Source organism: Phocoena sinus, chromosome 15, assembly GCF_008692025.1.
Source record: "Phocoena sinus isolate mPhoSin1 chromosome 15, mPhoSin1.pri, whole genome shotgun sequence".
Lineage (NCBI taxonomy): Eukaryota > Metazoa > Chordata > Mammalia > Artiodactyla > Phocoenidae > Phocoena > Phocoena sinus.
In genome coordinates this window covers 23,725,074-23,751,915 of record NC_045777.1, presented here as the reverse complement: position 1 = coordinate 23,751,915, position 26,842 = coordinate 23,725,074, and the positions used below count along the sequence as shown (strand labels likewise).

General features: G+C 44.4%; 1 pseudogene; it reads right to left on the bottom strand.

The window, feature by feature from the left end:
• LOC116740415 overlaps positions 1 to 26,842 on the bottom strand; it is a 48,717-nt pseudogene that overhangs the window by 13,669 nt on the left and 8,206 nt on the right.

The following is a 26,842-nucleotide window of genomic DNA, read 5'->3' as shown; positions in this document are numbered from 1 at the left end:
AATCCACAGATTCAATGCAATCCCTATCAAACTACCACTGGCATTTTTTACAGAACTAGAACAAAAAATTTCACAATTTGTATGGAAACACAAAAGACCCCAAATAGCCAAAGCAATCTTGAGAACGAAAAACGGAGCTGGAGGAATCAGGCTTCCTGACTTCAGACTATACTACAAAGCTACAGTAATCAAGACAGTATGGTACTGGCACAAAAACAGAAATATAGATCAATGGAACAGGATAGAAAGCCCAGAGATAAACCCACACACATATGGTCACCTTATCTTTGATAAAGGAGGCAGGAATGTACAGTGGAGAAAGGACAGCCTCTTCAATAAGTGGTGCTGGGAAAACTGGACAGCTACATGTAAAAGTATGAGATTAGATCACTCCCTAACACCATACACAAAAATAAGCTCAAAATGGATTAAAGACCTAAATGTAAGGCCAGAAACGATCAAACTCTTAGAGGAAAAGATAGGCAGGACACTCTATGAGATAAATCACAGCAAGGTCCTTTTTGACCAACATCCTAGAGAAATGGAAATAAAAACAAAAATAAACAAATGGGACCTAATGAAACTTAAAAGCTTTTGCACAGCAAAGGAAACCATAAACAAGACCAAAAGACAACCCTCAGAATGGGAGAAAATATTTGCAAATGAAGCAACTGACAAAGGATTAATCTCCAAAATTTATAAGCAGCTCATGCAGCTTAATAACAAAAAAAACAAACAACCCAATCCAAAAATGGGCAGAAGACCTAAATAGACATTTCTCCAGAGAAGATATACAGATTGCCAACAAACACATGAAAGAATGCTCAACATCACTAATCATTAGAGAAATGCAAATCAAAACTACAATGAGGGGCTTCCCTGGTGGCGCAGTGGTTGGGAGTCCGCCTGCCGATGCAGAGGGCGTGGGTTCGTGCCCCGGTCTGGGGGGATCCCACGTGCCGTGGAGCGGCTGGGCCCGTGAGCCATGGCCGCTGGGCCTGCGCGTCGGGAGCCTGTGCTCCGCAACGGGAGAGGCCACGGCAGTGAGAGGCCCGCATAACACACAAAAAAAAAAAAAAAAAAAAAAAAAAAAAAATACATTGAGATATCATCTCACACCAGTCAGAATGGCCATCATCAAAAAATCTAGAAACAATAAATGCTCGAGAGGGTGTGGAGAAAAGGGAACCCTCTTACACTGTTGGTGGGAATGTAAATTGATACAGCCACTGTGGAGAACAGTATGGAGGTTCCTTAAAAAACTACAAATAGGGCTTCCCTGGTGGCGCAGTGGTTGAGAGTCCGACTGCCGATGCAGGGGACACGGGTTCATGCCCCGGTCCAGGAAGATCCCACATGCCGCGGAGCGGCTGGGCCCGTGAGCCATGGCCGCTCAGCCTGTGCGTCTGGAGCCTGTGCTCAGCAACGGGAGAGACCACAGCAGTGAGAGGCCCGCGTACTGCAAAAAAAAAAAACTACAAATAGAACTACCATATAACCCAGCAATCTCACTACTAGGCATATACCCTAAGAAAACCATAATTCAAAAAGAATCATGTACCAAAATGTTCGTTGCAGCTCTATTTACAATAGCCCAGAGATGGAAACAACCTAAGTGTCCATCATCGGATGAATGGATAAAGAAGATGTGGCACATATATACAATGGAATATTACTCAGCCATAAAAAGAAACGAAATTGAGCTGTTTGTAATGAGGTGGATAGACCTAGAGTCTGTCATACAGAGTGAAGTAAGTCAGAAATAGACAAATACCGTATGCTAACACATATATATGGAATTTAAGGGGAAAAAATGTCATGAAGAACCTAGGGGTGAAACAGGAATAAAGACACAGACTTACTAGAGAATGGCCTTGAGGCTATGGGGAGGGGGAAGGGTAAACTGTGACATAATGAGAGAGAGGCATGGACATATATACACTACCAAACGTAAGGTAGGTAGCTAGTGGGAAGCAGCCGCATAGCACAGGGAGATCAGCTCAGTGCTTTGTGACTGCCTGGAGGGGTGGGGTAGGGAGGGTGGGAGGGAGGGAGACGCAAGAGGGAAGAGATATGGGAACATATGTATATATATAACTGATTCATTTTGTTGTGAAGCTGAAACTAACATACCATTGTAAAGCAATTATACTCCAATAAAGATGTTAAAATGAAAAAAAATAAATTTATTTACTTATTTATATTTTATTTTTGGCTGCATTGGGTCTTCATTGCTGTGCACGGACTTTCTCTAGTTGCGGCAAGCAGGAGCTACTCTTCGTTGTGGTGCATGGGCTTCTCATTGTGGTGGCTTCTCTTGTGGCCGAGCACGGGCTCTAGGCACGTGGGCTTCAGTAGTTGTGGCATGTTAGCTCAGTAGTCGTGGCGCACAGGCTTAGCTGCTCCGCGGCATGTGGGATCTTCCCGGACCAGGGCTCAAACCCGTCTCCCCTGCATTGGCAGGTGGATTCTTAACCACTGTGCCACCATGGAAGTCCTAAAAGGTGTTTTTAACAGTATGAAGATTCCTCAAAACACTAAAATTAGAGTTGCCATATGATCCAGCAATCCCACTCCTGGGCATATATTCTGAAAAAACTATAATTCAGAAACATACAGGGAGGGCTTCCCTGGTGGCACAGTGGTTAAGAATCTGCCTGCCAATGCAGGGGACACGGGTTCAAGCTCTGATCCGGGAAGATCCCACATGCTGTGGAGCAACTAAGCCTGTGTGCTACAATTACTGAGCCTGCACTCTAGAGCCCACAAACCACAACTACTGAGCCCATGTGCCACAACTACTGAGCCTGTGCACCTAGAGCCTGTGCTCCACAACAAGAGAAGCCACGACAATGAGAATCCTGCGCACCGCAACAAAGAGTAGCCCCCACTTGCCACAACTAGAGAAAGCCCACGCGCAGCAACGAAGACCCAATGCAGCCAAAAATAAAATAAATAAAATTAAAAAAAAAAAGATACAGGGAATTCCCTGGTGGTCCAGTGGTTAGGACTTTGCGCTTCCACTGTAGGGGGTACAGGTTCGATCCCTGGTCAGGGAAATAAGATCCTGCATGTCGCATAGTGCAGCCAAAAAAAAATAATAACAAGTAAATAAATAAATAAAATATAACCAAAAAAAGATACATGCACCCCTATGTTCATAGCAGCACTACTCATGATAGCCAAGACATGGAAGCAACCTAAATGCCCATCGACAGATGAATGGATAAAGATGTGGTACATATATACAATGGAATAATACTCAGCCATAAAAAAAATGAAATAATGCTATTTGCAGCAACATGGATGGACCTAGAGATTATCATACTAAGTGAAATAAGTCAGAAAGAGAAAGACAAATACCATATGATATCACTCATATGTGGAATCTAAAAACACTTCGCATCGGTTGACAGAAATCTTCATTTTATTTTACAGCTGCATAGTACTCTGTTGTACGGACATAGCACAGTTTATTCAACCCTTCTGCTATGTATGGGCATTTAATAAGATTTGATTTTTAATGGTCTTCCATCTTTAGAAATTTTATTTTATTATTTTCAAATCTGCCCAATTTTTATAGCCTTTTGTTCTCTGCGTGTGAAATCATTTTAAACTGTTTTAAACTGTGAAGTAATTTTAAGCTGTTTTATATTTCTAATATTTGAAAATTCTAACATCCAAAGGCCTTAGAGATCTAATTCTCTTTTGTGTTGTGTCTTTCTGACAAATTTTCCTGAGATTGTTTTCTTATATATTTTATAATTTGGGATTGTGAACCCAAATTTGGTTATCTAAATCTAGGGAAGTCTGTGAAGCCTGATTTGGGACTACTTTAAGCCAATCTCTCAACTTTGAGTTTTGTGGACTAAGCAGATAATAAAAATTCAAGTCTTAAATCAATGTGAGGGCAAAACTCTAATAGTAAATCCTCAGGGAAGACATTTTTTCTATTTCCCCCAATTGGAACAGAAGCTGAGATAGACCATTTACCTTACAGGCTTCTTTCCCAGTGGGTGGGCTTCATCTTGCCCACCTTTCACTGAGAGTAGAGCCCTTCCTGGGTGCTGCTTCGAGCAAGGGTCTTGGTTGTGTCTCCCACCTTGTATAGGCTATTAGATATTAGAACCTAAGGCTTGGGGTCCAGGTATGGACAAATCCTCTCAAGAGAATCTGACTTCAGGGCTTGTTCAGGGATTCCTGCTGTTTCCTCATTTTGGCCCATTGGGAATTCCCTTTCTTATGAGCTTAGCATTTGTTTAAAAGATTGTTTATCTAGCATTTCTAGATCTATTATATCGAGAATTTATTTCAGACCATCTGGTCTGCAATGTTGCTAGAAGTAGAAGGTCCAGATGATGTCTACTATCTGATGTATGCACTAGGATGCTTACATTATGGTAGAAGAGTGCCACAGAATGTTTCTTGAAATTACATCTTAGTCAGAATGCCTATATTTAAACTAGATAAAAGTACAGCATCTGCTCTGTGCCGGGAGGGAAGGGATAGCAACCCACTCATTCCCCTCTCACTCCCTGAGATGCCTTTAAGGAAACTGCAGGGCCCTGTTGAGCACTATATGAAAACTGCAGCAATGGGAGGACCTGTACAAAGGTATTTGATGACAGGCCATGACAAAGCTTTACAGAGTTGTGCTCTTCCTGGAATTATACTCCCCATTCTATGAGACTAGAACTACAAATAAGGAATTAGGGGATCTAAGCTCTAAATTCAGGTTCTGCCGTGAGCAAGATGTGTAACCCTGTGAAGTCTCTTAAGTTTGTGCCTAAGATTTCCCATCTGAAAAATGAAAAAGCTGGACTCTGATCCCTTCAGTCTGTACGTTTTGTGTACATTACCTTTGCCGGAGTTAGAGGCATGCCAGGCCAATGGATGCTCACCTTTACAACATATACTCTGACTGGGAACTTGATGGGCCGATTCTGTGTGGGATCCCCCTGGAGATCTGGGGATCAGAGAAGGACGCTGCCTCTGATTCAGGGTAAATGAGGTAGGAGCCCTGGGTGGGATGGGGGGATATGGAGCAGAAAAAACACTGGTAAGACAGTCTTCTTCCTACATCCCCACTTGTGCTCCTTGGTCCCCCATTCCTTCCCGAAACATACCTTGAACTTGCCCACAAGGTTTCCAGACCCTTCTTCCTCTCCATCTCCATCCTGACCTCCTTACCCCCGATACAGGGGAAACACATTCAGCCAGTCTTCAAAGTGGTTAAACTCTTCTTCCAGGGAGCTGTTCTAAATCTGAAAGGCGAGGGCCTCAGTGACAGCTCGTCCAGAATCCGAGCAGAATCCCCTCTTGCAACACCCACTTACCTTCAGAGTGGCGATTGCTTTTTTCTGGGACACAGAGCCTTTGACTTCAGCCTTACCCTGGTCTTGGGCTTCCCCATCCACAGAAAGGAGATTGCCCCCATCTGGGAACAGCAGAAATGCTGTTAGAAATACGTTAGAAATACTGGTTAGAAATACTGGTTAGAAATACGTTAGAAATACTGGTGTGAGGGAGGGAGGGAGACACAAAGAGGAAAACAAGAAAGCCAATCTCTTATCTGAATCCCCAGCATCATCCATTTCATCCTCATCTAAGTTGGTCTGAAATCAAAGCGCAGGTCAAAGATTCTTCCCTACCCTTTACCTCCTTAATCTACCCCTTTTACAGGATAGGGAGTTGGAAAACTTTAGCTCAAGTTCCAGCTGGGTAAGCCACTTGCATTTTCAAAGCCTTAGTTTATCATATAGTCCTGATATGTAACCACCAGGTACATGTGGCTATTGAGCACTTGAAATGCATCTGGTCCAAACTGAGATGTGCTGGAAGCATAAACTACACACCAGATTTTAAAGACTAGTATAAAATAAGATTATAAAATATCTCATTATTGAGCTTCCCCTGGGGGAAGTGGTTAAGAATTCACCTGCCAATGCAGGGGACACGGGTTCGAGTCCTGGTCCGGGAAGACCCCACATGCCGCGAAGCAACTAAGCCTGTGCACCACAGCTACTGAGCCTGCGCTCTAGAGCCTGTGCTGCGCAGCAAGAGAAGCCACCGCAATGAGAAGCCTTCGTACCGCAACAAAGAATAGCCCCCGCTCACCACAACTAGAGAAAGCCCACGCGCAGCAACAAAGACCCAACACAGCCATAAATAAATAAATAAATAAAATCTATTAATTAAAAAAATCTCACTATTAATTGTTTATAACGGTTACTTCTTGAAATGATACTATAGATATACTAGGTTAAATAAAATATATTATTAAAATCATTTTCATCGTTTCCTTTTATTTTTTTTTAATGTGGCTACTACAAAAGTTAAAATTACATATGTGGCTCACACGATATTTCTGTTGGACAAGACAGCTCTAGATAATGGAGTTAATAATCCCCAGCTTCTCAAATTGTCGTGAAGATGAGAAAAGATGGCTGTAACAAAGAGTTCTGAAAAACTGTAGAGCTCCATGTTTGATGAGATCCTTCTTACCATTTACCCTCCTCTGTCTCCAGCCCCTCAACCCCCAGAAGCCTGCTCTGCTCCCACTGCCCCTGGAGCTCCTGCAGAGATGCATAGTACTTGGACCACCAGTCGAGCTCTTCAGGATCTGGGATGTCCTCCTCCAGCTCTGGGCCTTGATTCAGGAGGCCTCCCAGAGGGAGCTTCTTCCGAGGAGCCTGAGGGAGCGAGAACTCAGCACCTCTAACCTAGCACCACCCCAAGCCCCGCCAGTCCCTTCTCCACCCATCCCCCATACCCCATCACCTTTAGGAGCCGCCTGAGTATCCCCACTTCAGCCAAGAAGGGATCCCGGGACCTCTGTTCTGAGAGGGGATAAAAGACACCAGGAGGTCAGGTAAGTAGAAGTCAGACTCAGTGCTCCACTGGAGGGTCCCCTGGAGCCATCTCAGCCAGGAACCAGATGGACTTCTGTCTGGTGGCCCCTAAGGGGGAAGCCCCTTACCTTGAGGTACCTTGGGCACCAGGTCCCCTGTCTCCTCCTCTCCTTCCCCCTCAGGGGGATCCTCCTGACTCCAGAGTGTGAATCTCAGCATATGGGGGACGATGTGGGAACCCACGAGCACTGTGCGGCCGAAGGCCCAGCGCTCAATCACCAGGATGCTGAGGGGGGCTGCAGATAAGGCTGCTCTGGCAAGTCCTGGGGGTAGGGAGAGAGGACCTGTGTCTCTGCAGACTGTGGGAGGAGGAGAGGCAGCAGCAGAGATAGATGAGAAAACAGTGTAGCTAAATACGCATTCAAGGGCTTCCCTGGTGGCGCAGTGGTTGAGAGTCCGCCTGCCGATGCAGGGGACACGGGTTCGTGCCCCGGTCCAGGAAGATCCCACATGCCGCAGAGCGGCTGGGCCCGTGAGCCATGGCCGCTGAGCCTGCGCGTCCGGAGCGAGAGGCCCGCGTACCGGAAAACAAAACAAAAACAAAAACAAAAACAAAAAAAAAAAAATACGCATTCAAAGCCCACAGCCTCACTGAGTCATCTCTGGTGAGTCATTGCTTTCTGAACCCATTTCCCAGCTAAAAAGGGGACACAATCCTGGACTGGAAAGACTATTGTATCAAATGATATAACAGTACAAAAATTCTTTGGAACCTACAAAGCGCCATCAGAAATATGAGGTGGTTGTTGTTATTATGTAAAGGACCAATGCTCAGTTTGCTAATATAGATTTAGAACCATAAAACTATGTATGCTCTTTAATCCAGAAATTCTATATATATCAATGGATCCTAAGCGGGGGGCAGGGGCAACAGTTATAATACTGTATTGTTGGCTTTATTTTACATATATGTGACAGTTACAGCACAAAAGGGGGGAGGGATGAATGGAGTTATAATGGAGAAAACTATTTCTATTTTACTGGAACTAAATTGGTATTAATCTGAAATAGATTGTGAAAAATCAGTACGCATACTATAATCCCTAGAGCAACTACTAAGTAAATATCAACTAAGGAATTAAAGCAGTATACTAACAAATATCTATGTAATACAAAAGAAGGCAGTAAAGGAAGAACGAAAAAATATGAGACTTATAGAAAACAAATAGCAAAGAGGCAAATGTAAATCCAACCCTATCAATAATAACATCAAATGTGACTATATTAAACAGTTCAAAGACAGAGATTGTCAAACGGATTAAAAAAAAAGATGCAACTACATGCTGTTTAAGAGATGCTCTTTCGTGAGATACATATAGGTTGAAGGTAAAAGGATGGGGAAACATATGCCATGCAAATACTAACCATAGAGAACTAGAGCAGCTATATTATCAGACAAATAGTCTTTAAGACAAAAAAGAGAGACAAACTAGAGACAAACAAGGACATTTTATAATGATAAACAGATCGATTCATAGGAAGTTATAACAATTATAAATATATATGCACCTAACAACAAAAACTGAAAATACAAGTAAAAAAAGACAAAAAAATAGGGCTTCCCTGGTGGTGCAGTGGTTGAGAGTCCGCCTGCTGATGCAGGGGACACGGGTTCGTGTCCCGGTCTGGGAAGATCCCACATGCCGCGGAGCGGCTGGGCCCGTGAGCCATGGCCGCTGAGCCTGCGCGTCTGGAGCCTGTGCTCCGCAACGGGAGAGGCCATAACAGTGAGAGGCCCGCGTACCGCAAAAAAAAATAAAAATAAAAGACAAAAAAATAAAGGGAGAAACAAACAATTCAACAAAAGTTGGAAACTTCAATACCATATTCTCAATAATGGATAGAACAACTAGCCATAACATTCCCAAGGAGGCTTTTTTTAGGAAAGCTTGAATAATACTATCAACCCAACTTGACCTGACTGGTATCTGATAGAGAACATTCCACCCAACAACGAAGCATTCACATTCTTTTCAGGTGCACAGTGGAGAGAGGGGTGTTTTCCTCAACTTGCACTATGAAATGGGAAATGACAGGAACACCCGCTAGAAGTTCAGCGAGCAAAGTGCTTTCAGTTTCATCATCTTATAGCACAATGAAGTTTTCAAACTGAAAACTGCTGCATGTGAAACAGTCACGAAATAGTGTTGCGTTTTGTTGTTGCTGTTGCTGTGCTCCCCCTTGCAGTCGGGAACCACTGTGCTTTGTCCCAGTCCCCACCTTGCCCCCGTACAGCACTCTTCAGTTTACAAAGCCCTTTCACCAAGATCCTTTCTTTCATTGGCTCCTTATAGCACCCTTTCGTCCCTTTTTTAAACAAACAAACAGAAAAACTAAACTCAAATCAGACAAGTGATTTGACAGGCTCCTAAGTAACACTGCCAGAATTTGACTCCAAAGCCCATACTAGAGTACAGTAATTACAAATTAAACAAAGAATGTATTTGTCTTCATAGTCCCTGGTGTCTCAGATTCCTTTGGACTCACACTTCATGACTTTTGGCTAATCCACTCAATCAACAGAGCCAATGGAGCACAACCAGTTCATGAATTAATCCAGGGATCAGCCAATTATTGCCTATAAACCAATTCTGGCCTGCTGTCCGTTTTTGTAAATAAAGTTTTATTGGAACTGCCATACTCATTCATTTCCTTGTCGCCTATGGATGATTACATGCTATGATGGCAGAGTTGAGTAACTGCAACTGAGACTGTATGGCCCACAAAGCCTAAAATATTTACTATTTGGCGCTTTATAGAAAATTTGGTGACCCCTGGGTTAATGTAATATAACCAGCTGGGAATTCACCATCCCACTGCCCTCTTTCATTTCTCAGCCCAGCACTTCTGGCCTCCAGCTCAGGTCCTCACCACTGTCAGATGCCTGACGAGCTCAGTGAAATTGGGGTTCTCATGGTAACTGGTCAGGACCTCGGACTCCACTCGCCGACCGGCCACCTCCAGCACAACCTGGGGCTGCTCCACCTCAAACAGATGCACACGGCCAAGGCCCCTCAGACCCCAGAACAGTACCTGGGGTTGGGAAGTGGGAGATTCAGGGGCCTGTACCTGACTGAAGGACACCCAGGTGTAGGGAAGGGAGGAGGATGTGAGTGCCTGGTGCTACCTCAACATGGAACTCCCTAAGCACCGGGCACACGTGCGGTGGCAGGGATAGGCATCCGGAGAGGGGCTCAACCAGGGCGGTCAGGTCCTGGGGCTCCACATCACTAGGCACTGAGGGCTGAAGGGAGCAAGAGATCAGAGGTCAAAGAAGAATCAGGCCAAAGGAGGGAAAGCCTGGGCTCGGGGAAAAGAAATGGAGGACTGCTGGTGAAATATAAAACCAGCGGAACCTGGCAAGGCTGGATTGATGGGAGGGGGGTGTCTCAGGAAACAGCCATGTACAGGAAGGAGGATGGGTGTCTGAGGCATGAGGGTCAACCCGGGCTTGGGTTCTCTGGGGTTGGAGGCCTGGCAAGGTGAAGCTAGGGTAGGTCTACTTCAAGTGTTACCTGGAGTCAGGAGGTCCAATGAGGCGGTCCCAGGACAGACCTGCAGCCTGCATTCTCTGGGGGTAAGGGAGTTGGAGGGGTAACCCTGGGACATGCCCACATCCCTGGAGCTGGATGACCTAAACAAATAGCAGAAGCGATCCACGGTGTGTCCAGCTAGACCACAGCACTCTGACCTCAAGTCAACTACTGTAGTCAAGTTCAATGAGTTCAAAGGTGGCAATGAGCTCCCTGGCTGCCCGGGGCCCCTTCCTCAGGGGGAAGAACTGCTGGTAAGGGTCCTCCATCAGCTTTACCCTCAGTGCGGCCAGCGTCCTTCCCAGGAACACAGAGAGGCCCTTCGGGGAGCAGGGCAGTGAAGACAAAAGTAGAAGAGGCTCAGGAACCAGGGGAGGGCACATCAAGACAAGAAGAGGGGATCCTTGGGGGTGGGAACCCAGGTGGAGCCCAGGCCACACTCACAAACTTATTGTGGTCACAGACATTGACAATCACTAGTGGGGGCTCCTCCTGCAGGTGCTCCCTCTTCCTGTCCACAAATAACTGATCAAACACCACGAGTTCATCCTACAGAGGGCTCAGCGTCTGCTCCAGGACCTTGAGGGCCGTGCAGGGAAGGAGCCAACAGCAGTTGTCAGAAGAACTCCTCACCCCTAAGACCCTCTGGTTCTACGCCACCCCCTAAATCTGGGCAGTCTGATCCAGTATCCTGTCCTGAAAATCCAAGGCAGGAAGAGAGACTTAGGGTCTTGGAAAAAGCTCAGCCTCCACCCCGCCTGGTCTCCCAGTGCCCCTCCACCAGCATCCCAGCCCAGCCCTCACCCGTGTGGTCTGGCACTGGGTAGAGATGAGGACTCGAGCAAAGGGGTCCGAGAGCCCACTGTCATCTGCTGCCGGCACACCTCGGGCCTGGTACAAGTGAGCCCGGAGCTGGAAGTAGCTGAAGTCCGGGGTGGAGAGAAGGAAGGGGTCATGTTAGCTCAGGGACCACTGGAGTCCCTGACCCCAGACCCCTCTGATCCGAACCCCCAGCTGAGCATCTAGCCCCACACCTCGGGCAAATGGGGAACTGGGCCCGCCTGCCCCACGCCCCACACTCACAGTCCCGGTCCAGGCTGAGGGGCAGCCCAGCCGAGGGCTCAGGCAGCAGGTCCGAGGGGAGCTCTGAGGTGCAGGCCTTGGCTTGCGTGCCCAGCTCCAGCCCCAGGAAGAGCTCCAGCTTGGCATGGACCTCGCCAGCGGCTTCCCCAGGTGCCTGCTGCGGGGAGGAAGCATGTTAGGGACCACCTCTTATTACCCCAGCTAGGCCAACCATCTTGCTCCTCCAAGGCAGGCCCCTACTCTCTGCATCACCAGATCCTTAATCCAAAGAGTACTCCTTGTACCCCACCCTCTTCATGCCCTCCATCCAATGCCCCATCACCCTTAAACTCCCTCTCATTCCCTATCCCTCCTGCCCCAACACTGTCACGTCCTATAGCCCAGACCCCAGACCCCAAAACTATGCTCTGAGCTTGCTCTCCCCTACCCCACCCTCACCTATCTGTCCCCTCATCCCCAACACATTTAGATTCCCTGTCCCTTACCCCTGTGGTCACAGCTTCTCACCACTAGGGAACCCTGCTGGTGTCTCTCCCAGGGACACCTCATTTACAAATCTTTTGCCTCCAAATCAGCTGTACTTATAAGGAACTAATTAGTCACACTCCCATTTTCGTAACCCTGCTCATCTGTCAGAGCCTAGTCAGCCAAAGGGCCAGTTCAGGCCCAGAGATGACAATATTTGGGGTTTATCTGACGTCAAAGCTCACCTGGGTAAAGGCACAATCTCCTTTTGGCACTTTGGATAATTAAAAAGAGTTTGGTACACTTTAAAAAATAATAATTTTAAAACAATTTTAAAAGTTAAAAAAATTTTAATTAAAACATTTTTTAATTGAAAAAAATTAAAATTTAAAAACTTTTTGACCGGAAGCTTAATTTAAAAAAATAGTTTGGAGGGAATTCTCTGGCAGTCCAGTGGTTAGGACTCCACACTTTCACTGCTGAGGGCACGGGTTCAATCCCTGGTCAGGGAACTAAGATCCCGCATGCAGCATGGTGTGGCCAAAAATTATAAACAAATAAATAAATAGTTTGGGGACCCCTGTTGCGCTCCACATGGCTCCACCCCAATGTCTGTGCTGCCCTACGAGCCTCAGCCCATTCTAGTCCCAGCACCCTCGCCCCCGGGACCCCTCACTGTGAACAGCAGATTCTGGATCTTCCCACGGTCCCGGCCCCGTTCCTCCTCCACCACAGAGAACAGCACATCCTGGGCGGGATCCGGGCCCAGGCCACATGGCTCCGCCCACTGAGCTTCCAGACCAGCACATCCAGGAGGGATTGCTGGGGCTGCAGGCAGAGAACTGGGTTACAGAGGTGAATCTGGAGTTGAGATCACCTGCTCCCACAGCTGCCACTGGATGGACGGACCAAAGTCCATCTCCAGCCCTGACCTTCCCCCCAACCCCAGATCCATCTGGCCACCTGCCTCCTGGACATCTCTCCCCTGTGGATGCCCCACAGGCCACATCAGACTCAAAAGTCCAACCTGACTTTTATTTTCTGGTCTCTCTCTCTTTTTAAAATTGTGTTAAAATACACATAACGTAAAATTTACCATCTCAACCACTGTTAAGTGTACAGTTCAGTATGACATTCACTTTTTTTTTTTTTTTTTTGGCTGCCTTGGGTCTTTGCTGCTGCATGTGAGCTTTGCCTAGTTGCCGCAAGCGGGAGCTACTCTTCGTTGTGGTGCGCGGGCTTCTCATTGCGGTGGCTTTTCTTGTTGCGGAGCACGGGCTCTAGAGCGCAGGCTCAGTAGCCATCACTACCGCCCACTCCAGAACTTTCTTCATGGCAAAACTGACACTCTGTATCCGTTAAACACAAAGAGACCAAAAAGCCCAACTGCCACTTTTGAAGAGCCTGGAGCAAAAGCAAGGGGGTCGGGAGCAAAAGCAGCGTACTGCACATGCCCCCTTCACACCACACCACCTAAGGGGTGGGCAAAACACCTAAGCCGCCCCTCCGGCCCGACCCCTAGACACACCCCTACCCTCACCCCATATAAGGAACAAGCTCACCCCGCTTCGGGGAGCGAGCCAGCAAGGGAAACTTATTTGTTGTCACTGCCCCCTGCTGCAGCAGGGGCCCCAATAAAGCCTTGCCTGAAAAAAAAAGAAGACCCACTAACTTTCCATTTCCCTCTCCCAGCCCTGACAATCACCACTCTACTTTCTCTCTGTGAGTTTGACTACTCTGGGTACCTCATATGAGTGGAATCATTTGTCCTTTTGTGACTGGCTTTTTTTCGCTTAGCATAAGGTCTTCAGGGTTCACCATGTTGGAGCCTGTGTCAGCCTGATTTCCTTACTTTTCCCTCCTCTCAACCTGCTCTCTCCCCAGTGATCCCCACTGTGTGCCCATTCACATCAGCTAAGTACTTGAGCTGGTGTCAGCCTTCTCTTCCAACATCTAATCACCAAGTCCTGCCAATGTCCCCCTTCCTCACTCTCTTAGATCAAGACAGTCCACTCTTGTCCAGACAACTGAGACAGTCTTCCTGTCTTCAGTCTTCCCTTCCAACTCATTCTCTCATGAATGGCTGGCTTGCTCCCATCCTCTGGGTCTCAGTTTTTTTTTTTTTTCCGGTACGCGGGCCTCTCACTGTTGTGGCCTTTCCCGTTGTGGAGCACAGGCTCCGGACGCGCAGGCTCAGCGGCCTTGGCTCACGGGCCCAGCCGCTCCGCGGCATGTGGGATCTTCCTGGACCGGGGCACGAACCCGTGTCCCCTGCATCGGCAGGCGGACTCTCAACCACTGCGCCACCAGGGAAGCCCTGGGTCTCAGTTTAAATGCTGTCTCTGCAGAGAAATCTTCCCTGACCACCTTATGTAAGCTGGTTCTCCCCTGACCCCTTAGCTTCTATAACATCTTCTTTAGCAATACCTACAGATCATCATTATTTTTCTCATGAATTTAAGATGCATAATATGTCTCCCTCGCCAGAACATAAGCCCCAAAAGGGCAAGAAACATGACAGGGGTGGATCCCCAGGGTCTTATACAGAGCCTGGCATAAAATAGGACTTCAAATATCATTGAGGAAGCAAACAAACAATAGCTAGAACTGATCACTCTAAAGCTGACCCTCTCCTTCCCCTATTTAAAAATCATCATGCCTTGTAAATCAATGAAGTTACACCATACACAAAAATAAACTCAAAATGGCTTAAAGACTTAAATATAAGACAGGACACCATAAAACTCCTAGAAGAGAACATAGGCAAAACATTCTCTGGCATAAATTGTACCAATGTTTTCTTAGGTCAGTCTCCCAAGGAAATAGATAAAAGCAAAAATAAACAAATCGGACCTAATCAAACTTACAAGCTTTTGTACAGCAAAGGAAACCATAAACAAAATGAAAAGACAACCAACAGACCGTGAGAAAATATTTGCAAATGATGCGACCAACAAGGGCTTACTTTCCAAAATATATAAACAGACCATACAACTCAACAACAAAAAACAACAAACAACCCAATGGGCAGAAGACCTAAACAGACATTTCTCCAAAAAAGACATACAGATGGCCAACAGGCACATGAAAAAATGCTCAAACATCACTATTATTAGAGAAATGCAAATCAAAATTACAATGAGGTACCACCTCACACCAGTCAGAATGGCCATCATTAAAAAAATCTACAAATAACAGATGCTGGAGAGGGTGTAGAGAAAAGGGAACCCTCCTATGCTGTTGGTGGGAATGTAAATTGGTGAAGCCACTGTGGAGAACAGTATAGAGGTTCCTTAAAAACTAAAAATAGAGTTGCTATATGATCCAGCAATTCCACTCCTGGGCATATATCCGGACAAAACTCTAATTCAAAAGGATACATGTACCCCAATGTTCACAATAGCACTATTCACAATAGCCAAGTCATGGAAGTGACCTAAATGTCCATCAGCAGATGAATGGATAAAGAAGATGTGATATACATAAACAATGGAATACTACTCAGCCATAAAAAAGAATGAAATAATGCCATTTGCAGCAACATGGATGGACCTAGAGATTATCATACTAAGTGAAGTAAGTCAGAAAGAGAAAGACAAATACCATATATCACCTTTACGTGGAATCTAAAATACTGCACAAATAAACTTATTTATGAAACATAAACAGACTCACAGACATAGAGAACAGACTTGTGGTTGCCAAGGGAATGGGGGGGTAGGGGAGAGATGGATTGGGAGTTGGGGATTAGCAGATGCAAACTATTATATATAGAATGGATACACAACAAGGTCTTACTGTACAGCATGGGGAACTATATTCAGTATCCCATGATAAACCATAATGGAAAAGAATATGAAAAAGAATATATATATATATATACACATACACATATCTGAATATATGTGTATATATATATATATTTATATATGAATCCCTTTGCTGTACAGCAGAAATTAACACAACATTGTAAATCAATTACACTTCAATAAAATAAATATTTTAAAAAATTATCAAAAAGAAAATCATCATGCCTGACTTCCATCTCCAGTAATATCATGAGCTAGGAATTAAGACCTACCTCTCACTAAAACCAACTAAAATGACTTGAAAAAATATTTTTAAATATTTATTAAAGGCAGTGGTGAGATAATAAGAATGAAGAATTATCATACTAAGCCCTGAATGAAGACAGGAATCCAGGGAAGTTAACAGAGCATTTCAGCAACTTTTGCCACAAGGGCATTTGCCAAACCTGGCAACCCTGAGCTTTTCATGACCTGGCAGTGAGTACAAACAATATAAAGAGCTCAGATACCATTCAGAACAGGAGTCTCATAGGAGACATCTCCCCTCCTTAAAAACTAGAACCCCAGAGAATCACACCTTCAGTATAAAGATAAACCATAATGGAACCTGCCCCACTTTCTCACATCCAGTGATCAACAAATAGAGTTGTCTGGCTGAGTGTAGTGGAAGTTGGAAATTGTCCCTGAAAAGAATAACCACAAGCCAATTTTTTTCACTGTGCCTGGGTGTTGCTAAACATCAAATTTCAGTTTAAGGTGATCAAGGGCAGAAGCAAAGTCATATGTTTTCCGGAAGAATGTATTTCCGGAAGAATTTATTCCAGGACTCAAAGAAGTCCCACAAATAATTTTTTGAGGAAACTATAATGAATAGTTCACAGTTTAAAGCAACTAAGCAGAGAAGGAAACAACCATGAGGAAGTATCAGCAGAAACAGAGAGTGAAAACAAACCCCCAAAAACTGACTACTGGAATCATCTGACATTATAAAAACAGCTCTGCTTACTATTCTTAAATGAAACAAAAGACAAACCTGATAAATACTTACTGGGAATAATAAACAGTGAAAAATAACACAGCGGATTTGAATAAAAAAGAACTTACAGAAATTAAAAGTGCAGGGACTTCCGTGGTGGCTCAGTGGTTAAGAATCCACCTGCCAATGCTGGGGACAGGGGTTCAAGCCCTGGTCCAGGAAGATCCCACATGCTGCAGAGCAACTAAGCCCGTGCACCACAGCTACTGAGCCTGCGCTCTAGAGCCTGCGAGCCACAACTACTGAGCCTGTGTGCCACAACTACTGAAGCCCACATGCCTAGAGCCGGTGCTCATCAATAAGAGAAGCCGCCACAATGAGAAGTCCGCACACCACAACGAAGTGTAGCACCCGCTCACCACAACTAGAGAAAGCCCACGTGCAGCAACGAAGACCCAACGCAGTCAAAAATAATTAATTAATTTTAGAAAAACAAAACAAAGCAAAAAACAATGTGCAATGATTGAAATGAAAAATTCAACAGAGGAACTTATATAACCTCTTGATTTTCAATTAAAAAGCCAAAGCAATTCAACAGGAAAAAGAAATCTTTTCAACATATGGTGCTAGACTATCTCAATGTCCATATTTTAAAAATAGGATTTTGACCCATATGTTACACCATATGGAAAGACTAACTTGAGAACAGTCAGAGACCCAAATGTAAAATCTAAAACCATAAAACTTTTAGGAGACTATCTTTATTCTCCTAAAAGCATAGGAGAATATCTTTGTGGCTTGGAGGTAGTAAAATTTTCTTACACAGGTAACAGAAAACAGAAAAATTAGTTAAAGTAGACTTCATCAAAACTCTCTGGAGATATTATTTATTTTAGCCTCTACTGTTCTTTTATACAAAACTCCAGGTACCTAATGAAAAATTATAAGAATAGGAAAAGCAAAAAATGTGACCCATGGTCAGGACAAGAATAATCAATAGAAGTAGACCCACAGATAACCCAGATGTTGGAATTATTAGAAAGCGCTATTAAAATAACTGTGATAAAAATTCTAAAGGGTCTAGTGGGAAAAGTACAGAGTTTAAAGTGGATAATTTCAACAAACATAAGAAAACTGGAGCCAGATGGAAATAATTGAATTAAAAAATGTGATTGGAGGCTGCAATATACCACTTTCAATAGTGGATAGAACACCTATACAGAAGATCATTAAGGAACCAGAGGACTTGAACAACATTATAAACCAACTAGACCTAACAGAGATATATAAACAATGCATCCAACAACAGCAGAATACACATTCTTCTCAAATGCACATAGAACATTCTCCAGGATAGACCATATAGGTCACAGAACAAGTATAATACATTTTAAAAGACTGAAATCATACAAAGTATCTTTTTTTGACCAAAGTGGAATGAAACTACAGATCAGTAATAGAAAGAAAACTAGAAAGTTCACAAATGTGTGAAAATTAAACAACACACTCTTAAACACTGCATCAAAGAAGAAATCACAGGGGCTTCCCTGGTGGCGCAGTGGTTGAGAGTCCGCCTTCAGATGCAGGGGACACGGGTTCGTGCCCCGGTCCGGGAAGATCCCACATGCCGCGGAGCGGCTGGGCCCGTGAGCCATGGCCACTGAGCCTGCGCGTCGGGAGCCTGTGCTCCGCAACGGGAGGGGCCACAGCAGTGAGAGGCCCGCGTACTACAAAAAAAAAAAAAAAAAAAAAAAGAAGAAATCACAAAGGAAATTAGAAAATACTTATAGGTGAATGAAAATGAAAATGTAACAGCAAAACTTATGATATGCAGCAAAGATAGGGCTCAGAGGAAAATTTATAGCTATAAATGCCTACATAAAAAGAAGAAAGAGGGTCTTCCCTGGTAGCACAGTGGTTAAGAATCTGCCTGCCAATGCAGGGGACACAGGTTCGATCTCTAGCCCAGGAAGATCCCACATGTCGCAGAGCAACTAAGCCCATGCGCCACAACTACTGAGCCTGCGCTCTAGAGCCCGTGCTCTACAACAAGAGAAGCCACGACAAAGAGAAGTCCACCTACTGCAACAAAGAGTAGCCCCCGCTTGCCTCAACTAGAGAAAGCCCATGCGCAGCAACCAAGACCCAACACAGCCAAAAATAAAAACAAATAAATAAATAAATTTATAAAAAAAAAAAGAAGAGAAAGATCTCAAGTCAATAACCAAACTATATACCCTGAGGAATTAGAAAAAGAAGAGAAAACTCAACCCAAAGCTAGCAGAAGGAAGTAAATAAAGATTAGATTGGAGAAAAATAAACTGGAGAATAGAAAAACAAAAGAATCAATGAAACCAGAAGTTGGTTCTCTGGAAAAATCAACAAAATTGATGAGCCTTTAGCTAGACTGACAAAGAATAAAAGAGACAAGATACAAATACCTAAAATCAGAAATGAACATGAGGGGCTTCCCTGGTGGCGCAGTGGTTAAGAATCCGCCTGCCATTGCAGGATACACGGGTTTGAGCCCTGGTCCGGGGAGATGCCACATGCCGCAGAGCAACTAAGCCCGTGTGCCACAACTACTGAGCCTGTGCTCTAGAGCCCACGAGCCACAACTACTGAGCCCACATGCCACAGCTACTGAAAGCCGCACACCTAGACCCCATGCTCAGCAACAAGAGAAGCCACAGCAATGAGAAGCCTGCGCACCGCAACGAAGAGTAGCCTCGCTCGCAGCAACTAAAAAGAAAGCCCACTCTCTCTCTCTCTTTTTCTCTCTTACTCCTCTTCCTCTTCCTCTTTCTTCTCTTTCTCTGCTATGTGAGGACACAACAAGAAAGCAACCATCTGCAAGCCAAGAAGAGAGCTCTCACCAGAGCCCAACCACGCTGGCACCTTGACCCCAGACTTCCAGCCTCTAGAACTGGGTTGATGATGAAAAGTTTGGAAACTTCTGATCCATTTTCATGTTCCTGCTTCGAGAAGTGCAGGGAGCAGCTTTCAGATGGAAAAAGTTGCCACGAGTACCAGAAGTAGAATAAAGGCATTTATGTAAAAAAAAAAAAAAGAAAGAAAGCCCACGCACAGCAATGCAGCAACGAAGACCCAACACGGCCAAAAATAAATAAATTAATTTTTTTTAAAAAAGAAATGAACATGAGAACATTCCTAGAAACATAAAATTTATCTAAACTGACTCAAGGAGAAATAGAAATCTCAACAGACAAAACAAGAGATTGAATTAGTAATCAAAAACCTCCCAACAAAGAAAAGCTCAGGACCAAATGGCTTCACTGGTGAATTCTACCAAACATTTAAAGAAGAATTAACACCAATACTTCTCAAGCTCTTCCCAAAAACAGAAAAGGAAGGAACACTTCCTATTTCATTCTGTGAGGCCAGCGTTACCCTGATATGAAAAACACACAAAGACACCATAAGAAAAGAAAATTACAGAATAGTATCCTTTATGAATATAGATATATCCCTTAGGAATAAGTTCTGAACAAAATATTGGCAAACTGAATCCAACATGGATTATATACCATGACCAAGTGGGATTTATCTCAGGAATGCTAGAGAGGTTCAACCTAAGAAAATCAATCAATGTAATTTACCACAGTAATAGAACAAAGGGAAAAAACACAAATGAGTATCTCAACTAATGCAGAAAAGGCATCTGACAAAATTCAACATCCTTTCATGATAAAAAAAAATACATACTCAGAAAACTAAGAACAGAAGTTAACGTCCTCAACCTGATAAAGGGCATTTATGAAAAACCCACAGCCAACATCATACTTAATAGTGAAAGAATGAAAGCTTTTCCTCCAAGATTAAGAACAAAACAAAATGGAAAATTACAATTTTGGAAAAACAGTATCTCTTGTATCAGCCATTGTAAGCTTGACAGCTTCCCAACACTTAAAGATTTTTCTAATGAGATTTGTGATTATATTAACGAATGTGATTTCTTAATACTGTATAATGAAATGCATGAACATTTGGAAAGTATGCATAATTCAGGGAAGCAAATTTCCAAATGACCTATGTATGATGATTCAAAGTCATTCAAGGATAATAGATCCATTCAAAGTGCAAGACAGACCAATGGATTTTAATATAACAGAGTATAAAAATTCTTTGCCAGATATTTGCAAAAAATGTAAAGCAATATCGTTGTTCTCACTACATTTTTTGTTTTGGAGAATTTACTTATTTTTCTTTTTTTTTTTTTTTTTTTTTTTTTGTAGTACGCGGGCCTCTCACTGTTGTGGCCTCTCCCGTTACGGAGCACAGGCTCCGGACGCGCAGCCTCAGCGGCCATGGCTCACGGGCCCAGCTGCTCCGTGGCATGTGGGATCTTCCCGGACCGGGGCACAAACCTGTGTCCCCTGCATCGGCAGGCGGACTCTCAACCACTGTGCCACCAGGGAAGCCCCTATACTTATTTTTCTAAAAATATATTTATGTTTCCCTATATAAATATACAAAAAAACATGTAATAGGTTTACTATTGTTATTTTAAATGAATTAATAAATAATTTTTTATTTCTATGGCTTTAAATTTTTTCAGTTTTAGTTTATATAATAGGGAATATCAGTAGATACATCTATATAAACGAAAGCTCATTTGGGTCCCCAGTAATTACTCTAAGGCTGTAAAGGAGTCCTGAGACCAAAAAAGTTTGAGAATCACTGCCCTAGAGACTCTTCCACTTACATCCAGGACATGTATAAAAATAGTCTTGAAAACATTGTTTCTAATCACCATGCGTTGGAATCAATACACATATCCATCAGTAGTGGGATGGATAAGTGAATTATAGTATAGTCAAACAGTGGAATATTATACAGCAATGAAAATGGACAAATTACAGCTACATACAATAAACATAATATTAAGCTTTAAAAAAAGCAAAATAATATAAACAGTATTATACAAAGTTTGAAAAATAGTGAAACTAACCTATATTATTTCAGGAGGCATATTTAAATCAGAAAACGTTTTTAAATGTCAGCTGACAACAGAAGGTTTTCATTCCAAATAAATAAAGTAATTTTGGGACCTCCCTGGTGGAGGAGTGGTTAAGAATCCACCTGCCAATGCAGGGGACACGGGTTTGAGCCTTGGTCTGGGAAGATTCCACATGCTGTGGAGCAACTAAACCCGTGTGCCACAACTACTGAGCCTGCCCTCTGGAGCCCATGAGCCACAGCTACTGAGCCCGCGTGCCTAGAGCCCATGCTCCGCAACAAGAGAAGCCCCCACAGTAAGAAGCCCGCACACCGCAACGAAGACCCAATGCAGCCAAAAATTAATTAATTAATTAATTTTTCTAAAAATTAAAAAAATAATAATTTTGCACTAAAATTCACTTTAATAAGGTCTCTATTCTGTATCTCCTTCCACTACTCTGCCTTCCAGCTGCGCCTTTGCACGTGCTGTCCATTCTTTCATACTTGCCAAACTCCAACGTGCCCTTCGAGATCTGAGATCAATATCCAAACTCCTCAGTGTTTGACCCTGAGGACATATTGGCCCCAGGGATCCAAACTTTCTGTGCCTTTGGGAATGACTGAGCTTCAGAGTGGGGCAGAACTGGCTTTGAATTCTGGCTCTGACACTTAACCAGCTATGACATGGTGGATCAGTCACTTTCCCTCTCTAAGCCTCAGTTTCTGCACCTGTCAAATGGGGTAACATCTTCCCAAGGCTGTTGAGTCACACTAGGTAATACATGCAGATGCTTAGCCAAGGAAGCTTTCTGTAAATGTGAACTTCCTTTACCCTTCCCGTGTGTTGTGTTCAGAGCTTCAAACCAGGAAAGTCATGCCAAGGAAATGTACTCTCAGACCTTCTTCCAAAGAGATCTTGCATGTTCCCTGTATCCCTGCTGGGCCCTACAATGTACATCGTCACCCTTAGGTACTCCAAATGGAGCTTAGTCCTATGCTCAGAGCAACAGGTCCCATGGCCTGGTATCAATCCACAGGACAAATGTTAGGTCACCCCTGCCCAAAGACCTCTGGTAGGCTTAGAAAAAAGGGTATTCAGGGTGGGGAAATGGGTGGGTGAGGCATTACCTCCTGGGCCAGGAAGCGTAGTTTCACCAGGAGCTTCTTGGCCAGTGCCACCTTCTCTTGCACGTTGCCCTGTCTCAGGCCCCGAAGGAGCCGCAGTCCTTGCTTTGCCAACAGGTTCTGAAAGGGCAGGAAGAGAACATGAGTGGAGGGTCCCTGCTGGGTGCCCCTGATCCCCCTCCCCCAGACTGTACCAGGCTAAACGCCAGCTGTTTCCCTTGGCATCTGCATAGATCCAGAGTGTTGGGCCAAGTCATTGTCCTGTGCTCATCATCGTGGCAAAACTGTCTGCAAGAGCAGTAGCGGGCGTGGCAGGTGGGAATCAAAGGAGAGAACACTGACCCTTAGGGGCCACCTCCCTCAGAGCAGGCCTCCCATGCCCAGCCTCCGTCACAGCTCCTCTCAGTCTTGTTCTCAAGGAGGCATCCTTCCTCAGCCAAGGATGGATTCTATATTTGAACCACTCCCCAACTCATCAAGGCCAGCCTCACTTTGGAGACCCAGAATGTACTAGCATTTAACTATTTACTGCCCTGGCTACTCAAAGTGTGGCCCAGGCCAAACAGCATTGGTATTACCTACTTAGAAACGTAGAATCTCAGCCTCACCCCAGACCTGCTGCACCAGAAATCTGCATTTTTATACCTGGAGGATTCAAATGCATGTTAAAGGCTCACATGGGCTGTACTTGACAGTTCCAACACTGACCAAAGATAGTTCAAACATTACATGCTCAAACCAAGTGCATGAGTTCCAATGACTGCCCCAGGCCCCCACCTTGAAAGCAAACCCTGCTTCACTTCAAAACTTCCAAGTCATCCTTCACTGCTCTTTCTTTCACTCACATTCCATATCGATCCCATCAGCACATCATTTAGGCTCTACTTTCAAACTATATTCAAAATCTGACCACTTTCCCCCTTTTCCAGGACCACCCTAGTCCAAGCTCCCATCACTTCTCACCAGGATTATTGCAACACCCTCCTAGCTGTTCTTACCACGTCCACTCTTACCCTCTCTCCTACGGAATATTCTCAATATAGCATCCAGAATGAGCTTTTCAATGCTTTCCAGACCATTTCACTTCTCTCCAGAAGTTTCTCATCTCAGAGTTAAAAATAAAATTCCGGGCTTCCCTGGTGGCGCAGTGGTTGAGAGTCCACCTGCCGAGGCAGGGGACACGGGTTCGTGTCCCGGTCTGGGAAGATCCCACATGCCACGGAGTGGCTGGGCCCGTGAGCCATGGCCGCTGAGCCTGCGCATCTGGAGCCTGTGCTCCGCAACGGGAGAGGCCACAACAGTGAGAGGCCCGTGTACCGCAAAAAATAAAATAAAATTCCTTTTTTTAAAAAATTTATTTATTTTATTTTTGGCTGCGTTGGGTCTTCATTGCTGCACGCGGGCTTTCTTTAGTTGCGGGGAGAGGGGATACTCTTCATTGCGGTGCGCGGGCTTCTCATTGCGGTGGCTTCTCTTGTTGAGGAGTACGGGCTCTAGGCGCACAGGTTTCAGTAGCAGCGGCACATGGGCTCAGTAGTTGTGGCTCGGGGGCTCTAGAGCGCAGGCTCTGTAGTTGTGGTGCATGGGCTTAGTTGCCCCATGGCATGTGGGATCTTCCCAGACTAGGGCTTGAACACGTGTCCCCTGCATTGGCAAGTGGATTCTTAACTACTGTGCCACCAGGGAACTCCCCAAATAAAATTCTTTAAATGGCCTAGAGGGCCCTACATGCTCTGTTTCTCTTTATCTCCCTGTCTTCACCAAATATTACTCTCCCCTCACACACAGCCCTACAGTCACACTGGCCTTTTTGCTGCTCCCTGAATACGCCAAGCCCGTTACTGCCTCAGCACCTTTGTATTAGCTGCTCCCTCTGCTGGAATGTCAGGCCCCTAGATCTTTCCATGGCTCACTCTCCCCTTCTTCATTCAGGTCTTTGCTCAAATGTTATCGCTTCACAGACCTTCCCAGGTCATCCCCTCTAAACAGTCCCTGCTACTTTCTCCACCCTCATACTCTGCTTTACCCATCTCTCCAAATAGAATGTAAGGCATGGGGCTTCCCTGGTGACGCAGTGGTTAAGAATTTGCCTGCCAATGCAGGGGACACGGGTTCGAGTCCCAGTCTGGGAAGATCCCACATGCCGCAGAGCAACTAAGTCCATGTGCTACAACTACTGAGCATGCACTCTAGAGCCCATGAGCCACAACCACTGAGCCCATGAGCCTAGAGACCATGCTCCACAATAAGCCCGCATACCGCAACAAAGAGTAGCCCCCACTCACCGCAACTAGAGAAAGCCTGCGCACAGTAACGAAGACCCAATGCAGCCAAAAATAAAAATAAATAAATTTATTTTTAAAAATACATTAAAAAAAAGAAAGTAAGGCATGGCGGGGACTTCATTTTGATTACCACTATAACGTCAGGGCCTGGCACCTAATAGATGCTCAAAAAATATTTGTCAGGTAAAGTAAAATGATTTTTGAAACATGATATTTTGGTCCCTTTTTGACCCCTAATGATGTCTTAACTTTTTATTATGGAAATTTTCAAAAATATATAAAATAAGTGACTCCAAGGATTTTTCACCTAATACTGCTCCCAGAGCTTATCTTTTTAACTTACTAATGCTCTTTGCTCCAAGACTTCTATTGGCAGAAATAATCTGACATAAAATAACACAAAATAAAACTGACAAGAGTCAAAACTGCACCTATTTAAATGTAAATTATATCTCAATTAAAAAAAAAACTGCACTTATTGGGACATCCCTGGTAGTCCAGTGGTTAAGACTCTGTGCTCCCAATAGAGAGGGCCCGGGTTTGATCACTGGTCAGGGAACTAGATCCCTCATGCCGCAACTAAAGATCCCACATGCCACAACTAAAAAAAAAAAAAAAAAAAAAAAATCCTGCATGCCACAACGAAGATCTCACACGCGGCAACAAAGATCCTGCATGCCACAACTAAGACCCACCTCAGCCAGATATATAAATAAATAAATAAAAACTGCACTTATTAACATTTGCTATTGATTAAAAATTGACAGAAGAGGGGCTTTCCTGGTGGCGCAGTGGTTGAGAGTCCGCCTCTCAATGCAGGGGACACGGGTTCGTGCCCGGGTCCGGGAAGATCCCACATGCCTCGGAGTGGCTAGGCCCGTGAGCCATGGCTGCTGAGCCTGCGCGTCTGGAGCCGGTTCTCCGCAACGGGAGAGGCTGCAACAGTGAGAGGCCCGCGTACCGCAAAAAAAAAAAAAAAAAAAAAAAATTGACAGAAGAAAAAAAATCTTCTTGACAAGATTTAGATCCACAAAATTGGATTCAGGGAAATTAGATCCGGTAGAAATAATAGCACCCCCACACACACAGATCACACTGGATAAAGCTATAAGAAGTGAAATACAGGGACTTCCTTGGCGGTCCAGTGGTTAAGACTCTGTGCTTCCACTGCAGGGGGCACGGGTTCAATCCCTGGTTGGGGAACTAAGATCCCGCATGCCATGCAGCCAAAAGAGAAAAAAAAAATTTTTAATAAATAATAATGCTGTTTTTTTAAAAAGATGAAATATGATTTGAACAGATCTTTCATTGAAAGTTCCCTGACAAAGAATAATTTTAGTAATAAAATAATTTCAGTAAAGTGAAAATGGAAAGAGTTTAATTGCACCTTATAGACAATCAAGCAAGGAATTAAATTGGATTAAAGTTTGTTGCTCTTTTGGAGACATAGAGAATGTAGACAGAGAAGAGAGCCTTACAGTGAAGCCCTAAGACATACCCATATGAACATTTGGAACACTCAGAGGTAAAGAAGATAGAGAGCGAGCAAAAGAGATGAGAAGGAATGGCCAGGGAAGCCGAAGGAAAACCAAGGGTATGGAAATCAACACCAGAGTCTTTCAAGAAGGAGGGTGGGGTCAACTGTGTCCACTGATACTGAAAGGTTGAGTAAGATGAGGACAGAAAAGTGAGC